Source organism: Taeniopygia guttata, chromosome 9 (genome assembly GCF_048771995.1).
Source record: "Taeniopygia guttata chromosome 9, bTaeGut7.mat, whole genome shotgun sequence".
NCBI classification, from domain to species: Eukaryota; Metazoa; Chordata; class Aves; order Passeriformes; family Estrildidae; genus Taeniopygia; species Taeniopygia guttata.
Window position 1 is genome coordinate 15,682,669 of NC_133034.1, and position 13,828 is coordinate 15,696,496.

The window sequence follows — 13,828 nt, forward strand, 5'->3', positions numbered from 1 at the left end:
GTCTGGAGCTGAAATATGAGGGAATGGTCACCAAGACACATAATTAAGGGAAACTCCATGCAAACGTTGAAGGAATTTCCCATTGCAAGGATTTGGAAGAAAAAGCAAGGGTTTCTCTGAGCACAGTGACAGGATCACTGCGTCTCATGTCACTCTTGAGAAAGGACAGGCACTGCACAAATACAATCAAAAGCCATAAATCTGACTGACCAGAAGCTCAGCTGCTCTAAATACAGATCTGAACTGAGGTTGTTTCTCTGTTCCAGAGGCACAGGCAGCAAATCAGTCATCCTAGCAGTAGATAATCCAGTTACCAGCCCTCCCTCCCAGATCCCTCAGCTCCTCCACGCCCCTTAGCGCTATCATCAATGGAAAGTTTTAGAGAATTAGCTGAAAACAACCAAAGTGCCTAATTGACTGAAGAAGGGAAATGGCAACTTCCATCATCTCAAAAAGCTGCACCTTTCTCCTACTCATCTCAAAGCTGAATAAAGGAATTAAAAACACAGCCTGGGGCAGCCAGCAGAGATTTACAAGAAGCAGACATTAGTTCTAACTCTAAAGGCTGGGCGTGTGCATGAGCCAGGAGGAGCAAACAGAGAAAGGGAGCAGAAACATACAGCCTTTGCAATTAAAGAGGAGGAAGGAGAAGGAAAAAAAAAAAAAAAAGGAAAAAATGAAAAAAATCAACAACCTTTAAGCCCTTCCTAATAAAACAAAGATGATCCTGGCAACAAGAAATGCTACCCTACTTTGTTTATTTATCGACACAAAGAAAGAAGCAAGTTGGCACCTCAGAGGGTATTAAATCCTGGTTTTTTGCTGACTGAATGACCTCAGCTGAAATATTTTCCATGACAAGAGCCCAGAAGACGCTGGCAGAGTGTCAGACAATAAGATTTTCAGAGTGTATTTACATTCTATCCATGGCCCCAGGCTGTTCCAAACCCATAGGCAGGTGCTGCCTTTATCTGTTCTTTGCTCACCTGGCTCCCTAGCAAAATGTTCTGAGACCTGTGGCTCAGCTTCCTTAACTGTTTGTTGCCTGGTGCTCAGAAAGCTTCAGAGACATCTGGAGTCCAGGCAAATAGAGATGGAGACACTCTATTTGTTTGCCCCTCAAAGCTGACCACTGAGTGGTGTGTAAGGCACTCTTGCCAAAAAGCAGAAGGAAAACGGTAATGATGCAATGGTAAAAGACAGCTAAAAACCAGATGATTTCATCTGAGAAAAGTGATGCTTTTTTAAAAAGGAAGGGAGAAGGTGTTTTTTGCAAGAATGCATTGCATTTTCCATGACTTGGGATCTTTAAACTAGGTCTGGATAGCTCTCTAAGAAGCAACAGTCAAGATCCTGAAGAAGACCAGAGGCGAGGATCAGAATTTTACAGCTTCTTGCCTTGAAGTCTGTGCAGGACAACATTCCAGTGTCAAGCAGAGGATAGTCAGCAACCCACATCTGTAAACCAGTGGACAAAAGGGAGAGAGGCAGGCTAAGCCACAAAGACCCACAGCGCTCTGCCTTTCAATTACGTGGCACAAACTCCCCACATTGCTGGTCTAGGGGAGAATTTACTACATTCTCCTCTGGACCAGCTCCTGACCTGGTCTTCAGCAAAACAATCTGTTCCATTCCTGCAGTGGAAATGGCCTCCTCTTTGCTCATTTTAATTTGGCTACTCGTGCACTGCTCCTCTCTCTTGAGTAATAAGCCTCCAGGAGATGCTGGGAGAGGCTACGCCCTTCATACCGCCCAACCAGGAAGAATGATAATTGCACTTCTAACAGCACCACGTACAAGGCAGCCACCAAAGCAGAGGAAACATGAATTAAAGCAGGATAAAAAGGAGGGGCTTTACCCTCTACCTAATAAGGTATTATTCATGCTTTTGGAAAGCTTCCTTGCAGAGAGATAAAACCAGACATAATGGGTATTCATAAGCAACTGCCTCTGGAAAAGGAAAGGCCTGCCTGCCATCTCACCCCCATTGTCATGCTGGACTCACCTTCTGCATTCCCAGCCTTCAGCTCCTTCTCCTTGCCATATGTCCTTGTTTAACCTGTTTTGTACCCAAGTCAGCTCCCTCTTGCCCTCATTCATGGCTCAGGTCTGACCCACTCACACACATCTTCACACCAGTTCCTCCAGTCCCATCACCTTCACCCAACCAAGGAAAACTTCTGTTTTCCATTCTTCTTCCCTTTCTCTCATTCCTGTCCTCCCTGCAAAGTTCTTCAGCTCAAATTCACTCCTGGCCTGCTGTGTGTAAATAATTTCCCCTTTCATACCCTTCCTCCAGCCCACACCCACCAGGTCCCTCATGCCACCCCACACCTGAAAGGATCCAGACATCTGTAAACTGCGCTTGTAACTCTATTTCTGTATTTGTCTGGACTCACTTTTCACCCAGGAAACACAAATGTGACCTTTATAATAATAAACTTCCACTCATGAGCCCAAAACAATGGTGAGTGTTAAACATCTTCACAAAGTAAATTACCCCTTGCTCACTTGCATAACTTGTCACTGTCCTTTTCAGTCCTGTCCAACTGGTTATCACAGTGTGTGAGCACCTTGCAGCCTTTGCCATTTCTGGAGCTGTTCTATGCAAGCTGGGCAGGACTTGCAATGGTGGGAAATGCAGCACCAGGTACAAAACCAGCCAAACAAAAAACAAACCCTGATCATACTGCACAAGGATTTTGGGTGCATGGCAAATGGACTCCTAGAAGAATTTTCAAAGGATCCTAATGAAGTTAGACATATCAATCCCATCAAAATCACAGCAATTTGGGTATCCAATGAGCTAAGGCCCTTTGAAAGCTCTGTAGGCATCTTCAGACAGTAAAATATCTTTGGAAACTGCATTGGAAGGCATGGAAACTGCAGCTGGGTGTTAAATGTTTAACCAGGTCTGTGGGCAGCCCTTTGGTGCCTATCCTGGGATAAGACCATATGCACACATGCACTAAGACCACCACACAAGTAGATGTACAGAGAACTTTTCAAAGCTGTCCCTTCCCTGGCTCTCCATTCCCAACCATCATTACAGACTGGTTTAGAAAACAAACCACAACAATCAACAAATGAACAAAAATCCCCCAACATCCAGTCAATCAACCTGCAGACCTCCTGGGATGAAATAAATAAGCTATGAAGAGCTCCTCTCAGCTGGAACAGCAAGGATAAAATTGGAGGGAAACAGAAGACTAACCTTCTGGTACCTGCCACCTTTCATTCCCAACAGAAGCTCTGAGTAATGCCTGCACTCCATGTGGCTGCCACTGTCCAACCCAAGGACATCTTTTAAACAATGCCTCACTGATAATCCTGTAAGGATTTTCAGCTCTGTTCTGCACAGTATTTTAATTACTCACACTGTTTCAGGAGCTCAATCATTTACAGAAGGTATTTTCATCCCACTAATTGTAGGTTTCCCAGAGGACTCAGCACAGTATTTTATGTCCTCAGTACTATTAAATGCATTAGGAAAGTGTCCAAACTTCCAGAAGTCAAATTACTTTCATGCATGCATATGTTTCAAGAGAGAAAGAGGGAAAATCAGGTAAAGGAAAATTTTTAGGCATTAATCAAAAAATAAGTTTCAAATGACAACTTTCAAGGAAAAAAATCCAACAGGCAGTATTTAAAATAATATTACAATAGACTCATTGAAGTCAGCAGCAGGTCTGGAACCTGAAATCTTTAATGCTAATAGCATGCAGCTATACCCCTGCACTGGGAAAAGCAATTTCACTGGTTACTAGTAAAGGTTATCTGTATTGGTCACCCTGAACAGGCAAACCACAAGAGTCAGAGACCCACAGCTTCCAAATGCAGCAACTAGAGACATGTATTTTTAAGGAAAGAATGGAGGTTTCCAAGCATATCTGTATAGCAAATCTGAAAGGTAATAATTGTATGTTCCTGCATTCCCCGGAGTGATGGTAGCGTCAGCCCTTACCTCCATGCCAAGGAAATTTAGACACAGCCCAAGGAGGAAACTGCAATTCTAGTGGAAAAAGGGCTGAGGTCTGCCAAGTGCCTGGAGCTCACCACACTGGGAGGGGTATGGAGATACAGCAGGTGGGGGATCTATAGCCTAAAGGAGAATCCGTTTTCCAGCCCCTTCCTATTGGGTACAAAGTGCTCTAAAGTGAAGAAAACATTCAGCCTTGTGTTCCATGATGCTGTAATGGTGGACAAGACTCACAAGTGCTGCCCCACAGATGAAAGCACTTGTTCATAAGCTGGGTAGTGGCAACTCTCAGTGTAGATGCTCTTAGTTATGTGAAAGACAGGTTTGGCACTGTGGCTCATGACAGGAGCTGTGAGCTGATCAGCAATAAATTATTGGACTACTGTATCTCAACTGTGACCTTGAGTCTTCATCAAAAGAAATCTCCACCATGGCGATTTCTGAACTGTTGTGGTATGCAGATCTCAGGAGGAAAGTCTGGCTTACTCTGGCTCTTAGCAAACAAGAATCTGTGTCACAAAACACATTATCACAGTTGGTATTAACCAGTAAGCATCTTACTAGCTATCTCTGCAAAAATGCCCAGGTGAGATAGTCCAAACAATCCAGAAGACCCCTACCTGCATAAGAAATATCCATGCTGATGAGAACTGGCTGCTCATGACATGAGAACATACAGCAGTTCTTCCAGTGCTGAAGAAGAGACATCCTCCAGCAGCTCCTTTTGTTGCTCCTTATAAGTGTTTTTTGATGACAATTAAAGGTGATGGATCTTAGCATTAGGTGGGAATTAAACTCAATGGAGTTCCACCAACCAGAAACAAAAATAAGGATGAGGCAATGCATTGGGAATTTCTTTTGACTTTAGGTGCATTTCCATGCAAAAAGGTGACATGGATTGCAAGGACAGGACCACCTAAACGAATTACCTCAAGTACTGGCCTGTAGGTCGTGTCCTGACAGCAGCTGTATCCTGAGAGAATTCACTTTCACTACCCACAATCCTGCACCTTGGAAATCGCATCTGGCACATCTGACTGGGGTGGACCTAGGAATATTCCAAAAATTGAGCTTTTACATCCCCCGCAGGGGTGCAAAGCACAGCACAAACGGTGTGACTCAGATATTGCCTGGAACATGTAATGAGGATATTAAACTAGATCGTCGTTTTATAGGTTACCTTATTTTTAATTGGGAAAAAAAAGAGAAAACACAGAAGCCAACCAACCTACATATTTGGCCTTCGGATGAATTTTTTTGTTTTACGTGACAGCTTTTTCCTCTATTTAAAAATTTGCATAAATACTGTCAAGACAGGACATGCATGGTAAAGAATATGCAAAATCCTGAGCTAAGCCCAGCTGCCTCTCCCACTGTGCTGTGCCAGGACAGAGCAGTTGGGCTAATACTGGGAGCAGCCCTCCTTCTGCATGTCACTAGGTCAGGGACATGGTCCTGCTGGCACACAGCCCTTCAAGGGAGTCTTTCTTGACAGACCTCACACAGAGAGCCTAGTTTGCGTTCACCCTGCCCTTTTCCTGGTGGTGAAGAGGGATTTGCTTATTTTCCTGTGGAAATTGAGCATGAGATGCTTCAATGTGACCTCCCCTGCCAAGAGGGGCGAGCAGGCAGGGAAAGCACGCCAGGGAAAGCCAAGGATGCTGGAAGGACCATGAGGTTGTTTACCCACACAAGGGCACCCTGTGTGATTTCATGCAGAATTAATTCAGCTCGTGCAAACTCCCGTGCAGACACTTACTTGTGGTTCAGGGAGATTTATCTCTGCTAACAGGATTAGGAAAGGTTTAAGCTAAACCAAAAGAGAAGAATGCACACAAGCACATTCACAGCTTAGAAAACAAACAAATACTGAGCAAATATGCCTTTAGACATGGCCAAAGCAACCAGAGCTCCCTTCCCAGCAGCCCTCAGCACACAGAGCATGTTATCTAATGCCATCCTCTTTGCTGCTTTTCCTGCTGCACCCCTACCTTACCACCCACTCAGAACAGAAAATTGCAGCGCTTTACACCTACATGCTGCTAAATAACGTACCTCACTCTAGAATTTGGCCCAAGTAGCCACACTGGAATATTAAGAGGTGTGCAAAACAGCTAAGAAAATTTTTCTTGTCACTCTAAGAGGGCAGTGGGCAGCAGAGTGTGCCTGTGCTGTGAGAGCCTGGCACTGTGCTGCAGTGGAAAGAGACAAAGGCAAAACAGAGAGAGGCACCAGCTGCTACGTTCAGCACAAGGAGGTCATTGCTCAAACCAGGTATCACCAAGGCTGCCCAAATCCCTATTGGTGGGAAAACACTTCCCATCTTAACAGTCCCTGTACAGTGAGAACACTTGCACTGGTTAATTGAGAGGCATTTGCTGCCTGCCCCAGAAGTACTGCTGCCATCTCTCCCGAGCTCTGCAGCAGTTCAGCTGGAGGTGCCATGCAACCCAGCAGGGAAAGCAAAGCTTACTGCATCCTCCTGGAAGGGCAGGGTGGATCTCCATCTGCAGGGTGTGGTTGCTTTGAGATGGAATTTGGTTGGGACTTTGGGGTTAGAACAGGAGTCCCGTGATGTTCACTCTGGAAAGGTGAGGATGTTGGGTTTACATTTTTTCCAAAAGGTTAGGAATTGTGGTGAGCCTAATCATTCTGGCATGTCAGCCTGAGCTACCTAGGGGGAAGAGCACCACCTTCTGAATTACCAAGTCAAATTGACTGTAGCAATCAACTTCTCCTTCTAAGTCCCCATCCAAAAACAAACAGGCCCAACCCTGCTTAACTTATGAGATCATAGCCCAAGGCAGTGTAGCTCCCTGAGACATCACTGCCTCACCCATCATCTACAAACATCAGTTGTGCAGGGATGGTATGGATCTCTGCCTGATTTTACATACACAGAAATATCTGACCAATGACACAAGCCCTCTAGAAAGTGCCTGCAGCACCTCTCCAAGGTGGTAGGCAACCAGCAGAGCCATGGAAATAAGGACAGAGTAGTGCAGAGTAGTGGAGTCATCAGGAATGTGTCCTGTGTGGATCTCTAACCTCTCCTGGCTGACTCAAATTGAAAACCTCTTGCCCAAACTGGTGCTTGCCATTCAAAGCTGCCTTTTGTGAACCTTGCCACACCAACGCTCTGCTGCTCCTCAGTTCTACTCTGGCTAACATATTCATCTTCTCATCATCACCTTAGAACCTATTTGCATTGTTATATTGCTAGAAGAAATTGGTTTCCCCTTGATACCTCCAAATCAAAGCTGCTGGAGCTGGAGATCTTTCTTCTGTTAAGGCATGTTACTAACCCTTAATGGGTTTCTCAAATGCATAATCTATACCTTTCACATCATAAATCATGTTCATGCCTGACCCATCTGAAGCTAAAAGTTCTTGCTGACATTTTCTTGAATCTGGACTTTTCACAGCATTGGCTCTTCAACACCAGTGCAGGAACCTTCACCACTGCTAACAGAACTAACTTTATTGATCACACCTTACATGTGACAAAACAGAGGCGTGACAAGCTGCAGAGGGTTGTGACAGGTCAGGATGGGATTCTACAGGTACATGATATCAGAAGGTCTGAGCTGATGTCAGATGGTCTGAACTTGGGACCCAAGACAACTCTTTCACTACTTGCTACCAACTTTTTTTTTCCCCATGAGATACCTTTGTGAAACAGAAAGAATAGTTAAAAAAATAACTATTAATCTTCTAAACAGAGCGAAAGTGTTGTAGCTGGTACACCTGATAAGCATTTGATAAATAGCATCATCTTGGGTGTTCTGCTTGACAGCCTTAAACCTGGAAATTAGTTCCATTATTCAATAGTTTCATAAAGAAAATCACATTAATTAATTGACAATATGTATGCCACTTCTGCAGGCAAAAAAAAAAAAAAAAAAAGCTAAGATGAGCTAACATTATGTAGAAGCGCAGATCAAAAGTCAAAATCATCTTGATAATTTGTGAAAATTGGGGGTGGGGAGGTTTAATTTAATAAAAATCAGTGATTTAGTAAAAATCATGTTTGTAAAGGCATCCTTCCTGCGTGCTCAGCACAGGTAAGCTCAACTGGTGGATTGCCTGTAGAATCACTCACCCTTCAAAACAGATGTGGACAGATTACAGAGTCCAGGGGAAAGAAATTTGAGAAACACCATCTCCTGCAAACACATGTGCTGGGGTGTTTAGGCAAGGAGAGAGCTGGTTATGGGGAGCAAGAGGGACTTCTTCAACTGTGTGAAAGGCCATGCAAAAAAAGGCTTCAAATCAGCCCTCCTTCAGTGGCTGTATGAAAAATTCACTTTTGAGCCCTGGACCCATTTCTGTAATAATTGCATGTTTTATAGTTAAGAAGCCTGAAATATAATTTAAGGGTAATCTAAAGGTTAAAAAAAAAAACAACAACTAACTGAAAAAAGTTTATCTTATGTCATTATTTGGCTTGTACTGGATGAGAAGATCCAGAATTTTTGATTACGATTTGGCAATGCTTACTTGCATCCCTAAAGGGTTTGTAAATGGCACCAACATTTTATCCATCATGTTACCTCCTCCCATTGCCTGTATTTTCATTGACATGGCTTTCTTGAGCCTTGAGCAGCTTTCCAAAGCACCCATCTGCACAGGGAGAAGGAGCCCCTCTCCCTATTGCAACTCAGCATCAAATTCCACCTTATCTCCCTGCAGCACTTTCTAAAACTCAATCCAATTTGCTCTGCACTGACCTATGTAGGTCTTGCAGTGCTTTTCACCTCCCATATTTCACTCTCTGTGCCCCAAGCATCAACATCCAGAGTAAATTTTCCCTCCAGCTAGGAGCTTGGCTTTCTCTCTGAGCAGTCTCATTTTCCTACCTTCATGCACACTTGCATTTCCTTAATCAAGAGCATGAACTTCCATTAAACAGGAAAGTTTAAATGACAAGTGTTAAAGTAATTTTTTTAACCTATTCTCATTCAGGAGGTGCCCTGTTTCACTGCAGACTAGGCACTGCCTCCAGCCTACTCACAAAGCTGTGCCCTTACTGACACCAGCATCTCATTTTTATCCTGATTTTCAGCTCCTTGTAGACAAAAGAAAAAAAATAGCAACTTGTGTGGATCACATCTAAATCCATGTGCATAAGTTCAAAGATAATTAGCTTTTTAGTTGCTAAATGCTGTGCAAAGCACACATTTAACAGCTAAAACTGATTTTAATCTTTGCTTAATTCTTTTGCCAGAGAGTCCCATTCACAGTGAGGCAGCTGTCTAAATATCTCAGCCCCTTGGGGTGAGGAGACAGGGGAGCCTCTTGCAATGCTTGTGGGTGACCTCAGCTGGCTTCTCCCGCTGAGAGCTGCTTCCAACTCATCTAGGGCAGACAATGCCAGTGGGGCTACTACCCCAAGGAAATGGTTTATCTGTGAAGGGAAAAACTTCTCTCTTTCCTTGGCTTGAGTAGCCTGTAATAAAGTGTTAACAGAAGTTTGGTTAGTGGGAGTGGCCAGACTGATGCAAAGTGATGGCCATATTAGTAAGGAAGTACGTGGAATTCCAACCCGTTGCCTTCACACTGGCCAGGCAAGAAACCATCAGTCACTGCATCCTACTATGCCAGTAAAAAGAGTCTCCCCTTGAGTCAAAAAGGCTCTGAACAGCCAGAGGACAACAGCAAAACATTCACATGACTATGCCCAAAATTCTGGGGTTTGACTGATATTTTTTCTTTCGTCTTTCCTTGTCTAAGCTTTGCCATGCTAGAAGTGCCTGATTGCAATTACACTCCTTAAAAATAAGTAAGTAGAAAACTTCTGGAAATAATTTCAAATTACCTTCTGTGGAATGTGATTAAACATTAGCACTTTCTACATCCAGGAGTGTGCACACATGCACACAAAGGGATGACACCGGGACCCAACAACAAAACATTTACAAATCTTCCCTCTGCAACAGGCAGTACCCTACCCCAGGGTTCATTTACCTCAGTGTCTTAATATTCTCCAATAGTTAGGGAAGCGAAGCATTACTGTGTAATCAGAGGATACTCCTGCATATGGGATAGGTAAGGCACTGAGATGGGGAGGAGCCCAACAAAAGAATATGCTGGTGCCTGTGGTGTGATGAGAAAATGTGCTTTGCTCCTGCTGAAAAAAGCTGGTGCACTCCTCATCTCCAGACCAAACCCAATTATCATTTAAGGATTAAAATGCTCATTATGTTTTGGTTTTTTATTTTTGCTTGACCAATTTCTCTCTTACTGGCCTGTGGGTTCTAAAATATAGGAAATGGCATAAAAATTGCATTATTTTCAGTAAGTTCCTGACACCTAATCAGGCAAGGGTTTCCATTACAATTCCTGGCTAGTTCCTTTCTCCCTCAGAGCCTGGGACACTATGGTCTTGTGCAAGGCAAGGAGATGAAAACCATGAAACAGAGCTGGGAGAGGACAGAAATTGCAAGAAATATTTGGAAAGCAAATAGTCACAACACAAGATTTTCCTTTCAGGCCTGTGTTCAGACAGTCTAAATTGTCAGTCAGTCCCTCTGCCAAATATTTCCCAATAGGTGTCTCTCCATGGCTCCCTGCTCAACAGCACTCTCAGAGACTTACAAAAAATTCAAAAGCCATACTAATGGCAGGGTGTTTTATTTACCTCCCTGTGCAGTTAGCTGATAGACTGCACAGCACTTTGAAGTGACAAAGCTCTAGACAGAGGACTATTAGAGTTAGTAATGAAAATTAACATGAAGAAAAGGCTTTTTAGATTTTCTATCAGGTTTCCTATAAGTGCAGTATCTCCAGGTCTAAAAAAGTGTTAGCACATACAAGAATTATAAAAGACTGATCTTGAATAAAGAGCTAACAGGACTCAGAAATCACACCAATGAGATAATATAAAGGCTTGTGTAGAAACAGAGATATAAAGAATAACAACAAATCCATTTAGGACTCTTCAGTTTGCCTGCAAGCCTTACAGTCACCTTCCTACGAGTTCACACCCACAATTCAATTAGATAAGCTTTCTTCTCTTGCGAAATCAAACAAAATCCACAGTCTTATCACAAGACTGCAGGACAGGTTTGTCCTCAACATTGTTACTTTCTGCAGTTTGATACACCTTTTTCCAGTTTGTTCATCCAGGAAATTCTACCTTTTCCTTCTGGAGTAAAGCTGGTGTTTGCTGAAGGCCTCCTGCAGCTCACCAATGGTCTCAGCATTTCAGGATACAATTTCAGATCAATGTTCTCAGCTGGAAAGATAAAAAATACAAATAAATCAAACCACAATCAAAAAAAACCCAAAAAAACCAACAACTCCTGGCACCACAGAAGAAAGCTTATAGTTGTTATATTCATCTGCAGGATGTGAAGTTTCCATGTGCTTACTGATTTCTCTTACTAAGCAATCACCAAACACTGATAGGATTTTTTTTCTTGCAGGAAATGGTAGTATAATGTGTTCATTAAAAAAAAAAAACCAAAAAAAACCCAAAACCACCAAACCCAACAACAACAACAAAAAAACCCAACACCAATAGAGCAGAGAGCCAGTTTAAGCCACTTGACATTTCAGGAAATTAAGTTATACTGTGGTCCCAGCTTATAAATTCAGCAAGACCCATGAGAGAACTCCTTGAAGACCTGCTTTGCTTTCATTTCAACAGTGATGGCCACACAGGCTAATTGAGGGCAGGAGCCACGTGCTCTGTCACAGCTCTCCTGCTGCCCTTCCTCTCTGCCAGCAGCTCCTACACTGCTCAGTCTGCATGCTCCAGCCAGCTTTCTCATTTAGCTGCTGAGCATGCTCTTCTGGGGGAGAGGAGGAACAAAAATAGGATTTGGAAGGTAAAAAAAATCCAGTGAAAATAATAATAAAGTTTCAGAGAAAACCTCAGACTCCTGTCAAACAGCTGAATATATTTTTGGGGTGCAAAGGTCAAAGACCAAAGCATCTCACCATGACAAAATGTGATGGCAAATCACATTGGAGCTGTAGGTATTACAAGTACAGACTGGAGATCCAGTGTCAGGCACTGAAGCTCACAATCTGAACAGATTTATAGGCTGTTTTTGTCCACATCGTTGCCAAAAGGGCAGAAAGGAGGAGATTGAGCAACAGCAGTACATGAGCCAGGTGTGTGGGAGATGAAGAGACCCATTCTGGAATGGTGGAAACAGCTACCAAGGCTGGTGTGGTTCAGCCTATTCCTGGTGGGATTTCTGCTGATAGAAAGGGAAAGACAGGGAGCCACCTCATAGGGAATCATCCTCTTCTTTACCTGAGACAAGGCTGAAGGTGGGTGCAGAAGCTGCCACCTGTGGGCCTGTGTCCCAGCATACTCTCACCTGATACCATGGCATGAGTGATGCAGCTACAGAAGGGACAACACCCCACTCCTTAGTGAGGGGGACAGAGAGAAGGTTTGTCTGGGAGCACCTGGGCACTGTGTGCAGGCAGCCTTCCTCTCAGCGGACTGACACATGCACTCTGATGGTTGAAATTTGCTTTATGTGACCAAGGGCTGCACAAGTACAAAGACAACCCAGGTTGCCAACACTTCTGGAGCTCTCCACATTTTCTCATCCAAAAAGCTCTGATGATCTTTGAAAGCTTGCAGGATTGCAGCCTATTGCTACCATTCCCAGTTAAAGGTACCTCTAAGGTGTCACATAGGGAACCACTTTCTCCTGTCTATTTGGTGTGTACTGAGGACTCCTTTCAGCCTCCTGGAGTGATCAGTACTTGCAGGATGTGGCTTTGGACTGACTGGGGAAGGGCAGCTCCCTCACTATGACTACACTGTGTAGAGAGCCTGGCTAAGGGCAACTTCCACACCCAGCTCAGCTTTCAATCTGTGTGTGACCTCAGGCACGCAGAAAAAACGGAGTCCTGAGAGAAAACGATGTGTTTGAGATCACCCAGCTGGTCAAGAGAGGATCAGGAAGCCATCAGTGCCTCTGTGTCCCCATCATTCTGGCAGAGCCCTGTTCCTGAAATAGGAACAGTCAGGGATGAATCAAACCCAGCACATGCTGCCCAGTGAAGAATTACGAGACTAAAAAAGCCAGCTACAGATCAGCCTAACCAAGGAGTAGTCAAAATATTTTGTGGAAGGGCCACTGAGAATCCCATCATATTCCAACCCCAGTAAGATTTGCTCTATTATTTGCAATGTGATCATACAGAAAAGTCATGCAAAGGTAAAATGCTTACTAAAAACACTAATGCTGCAAGCATTCACCTCCATGTAGGCGTGGAAACCTTCAAGTTTCCTTTTTATTATACGGATGGGATCCTTCTTTTCATTGGCACAATAGAAAATAGCCACAAAAATTCCACACACACAGCATCAGACCCTGCGACCAGCCTCGACACGCAGAGCGTCAGTAATAAAACACACACCTACAGGGATTTAGCACTTGGGCTTGTGCTCAGCTGGGGGACTTGGGCAGGACTTTCACTCTTCAGACATAGAAAAATATTAATTATATTAACTATAATCAGCTCTGTCATTATTCCAACCCCCGCATCTCCCCTTCCCTGTTAGCAAAAGGAAGAGGAGCCATGTGCTGATGGGATTGTGGGTTTGCATGAACAAGATGGGGCTCTGTATGTGTGTACTGCATTTGCCCTGGAAATCAAACAGCAACTGCAGCAAGGGCATCCTGGGAAGGGCCCTCAGGTGCCAAAAGATAAATTCAGGGAAATGTTCCTTTATTAAAACAATTGCAACAGCTGCTGCAGGTACTTCCTTATGCACATATGCAGGCACCCCTCCTTGCTGCCCATCACACACACCCCCTCTGCCTCAGACACTCTTGCACAACCAGATGACAGAGTAGTTTTCAACTTCAATCTATG

General features: G+C 43.8%; 1 long non-coding RNA gene across 1 annotated transcript in view; it reads right to left on the reverse strand.

The window, feature by feature from the left end:
- The window catches only part of LOC140684729 (uncharacterized), a 56,670-nt gene that overhangs the window by 24,549 nt on the left and 18,293 nt on the right, over positions 1 to 13,828 (reverse strand). The window contains exon 3 of the long non-coding RNA XR_012057436.1: positions 11,118 to 11,216. This is a non-coding gene — a long non-coding RNA (uncharacterized lncRNA). The remainder of the gene's footprint in view (positions 1 to 11,117; positions 11,217 to 13,828) is intronic.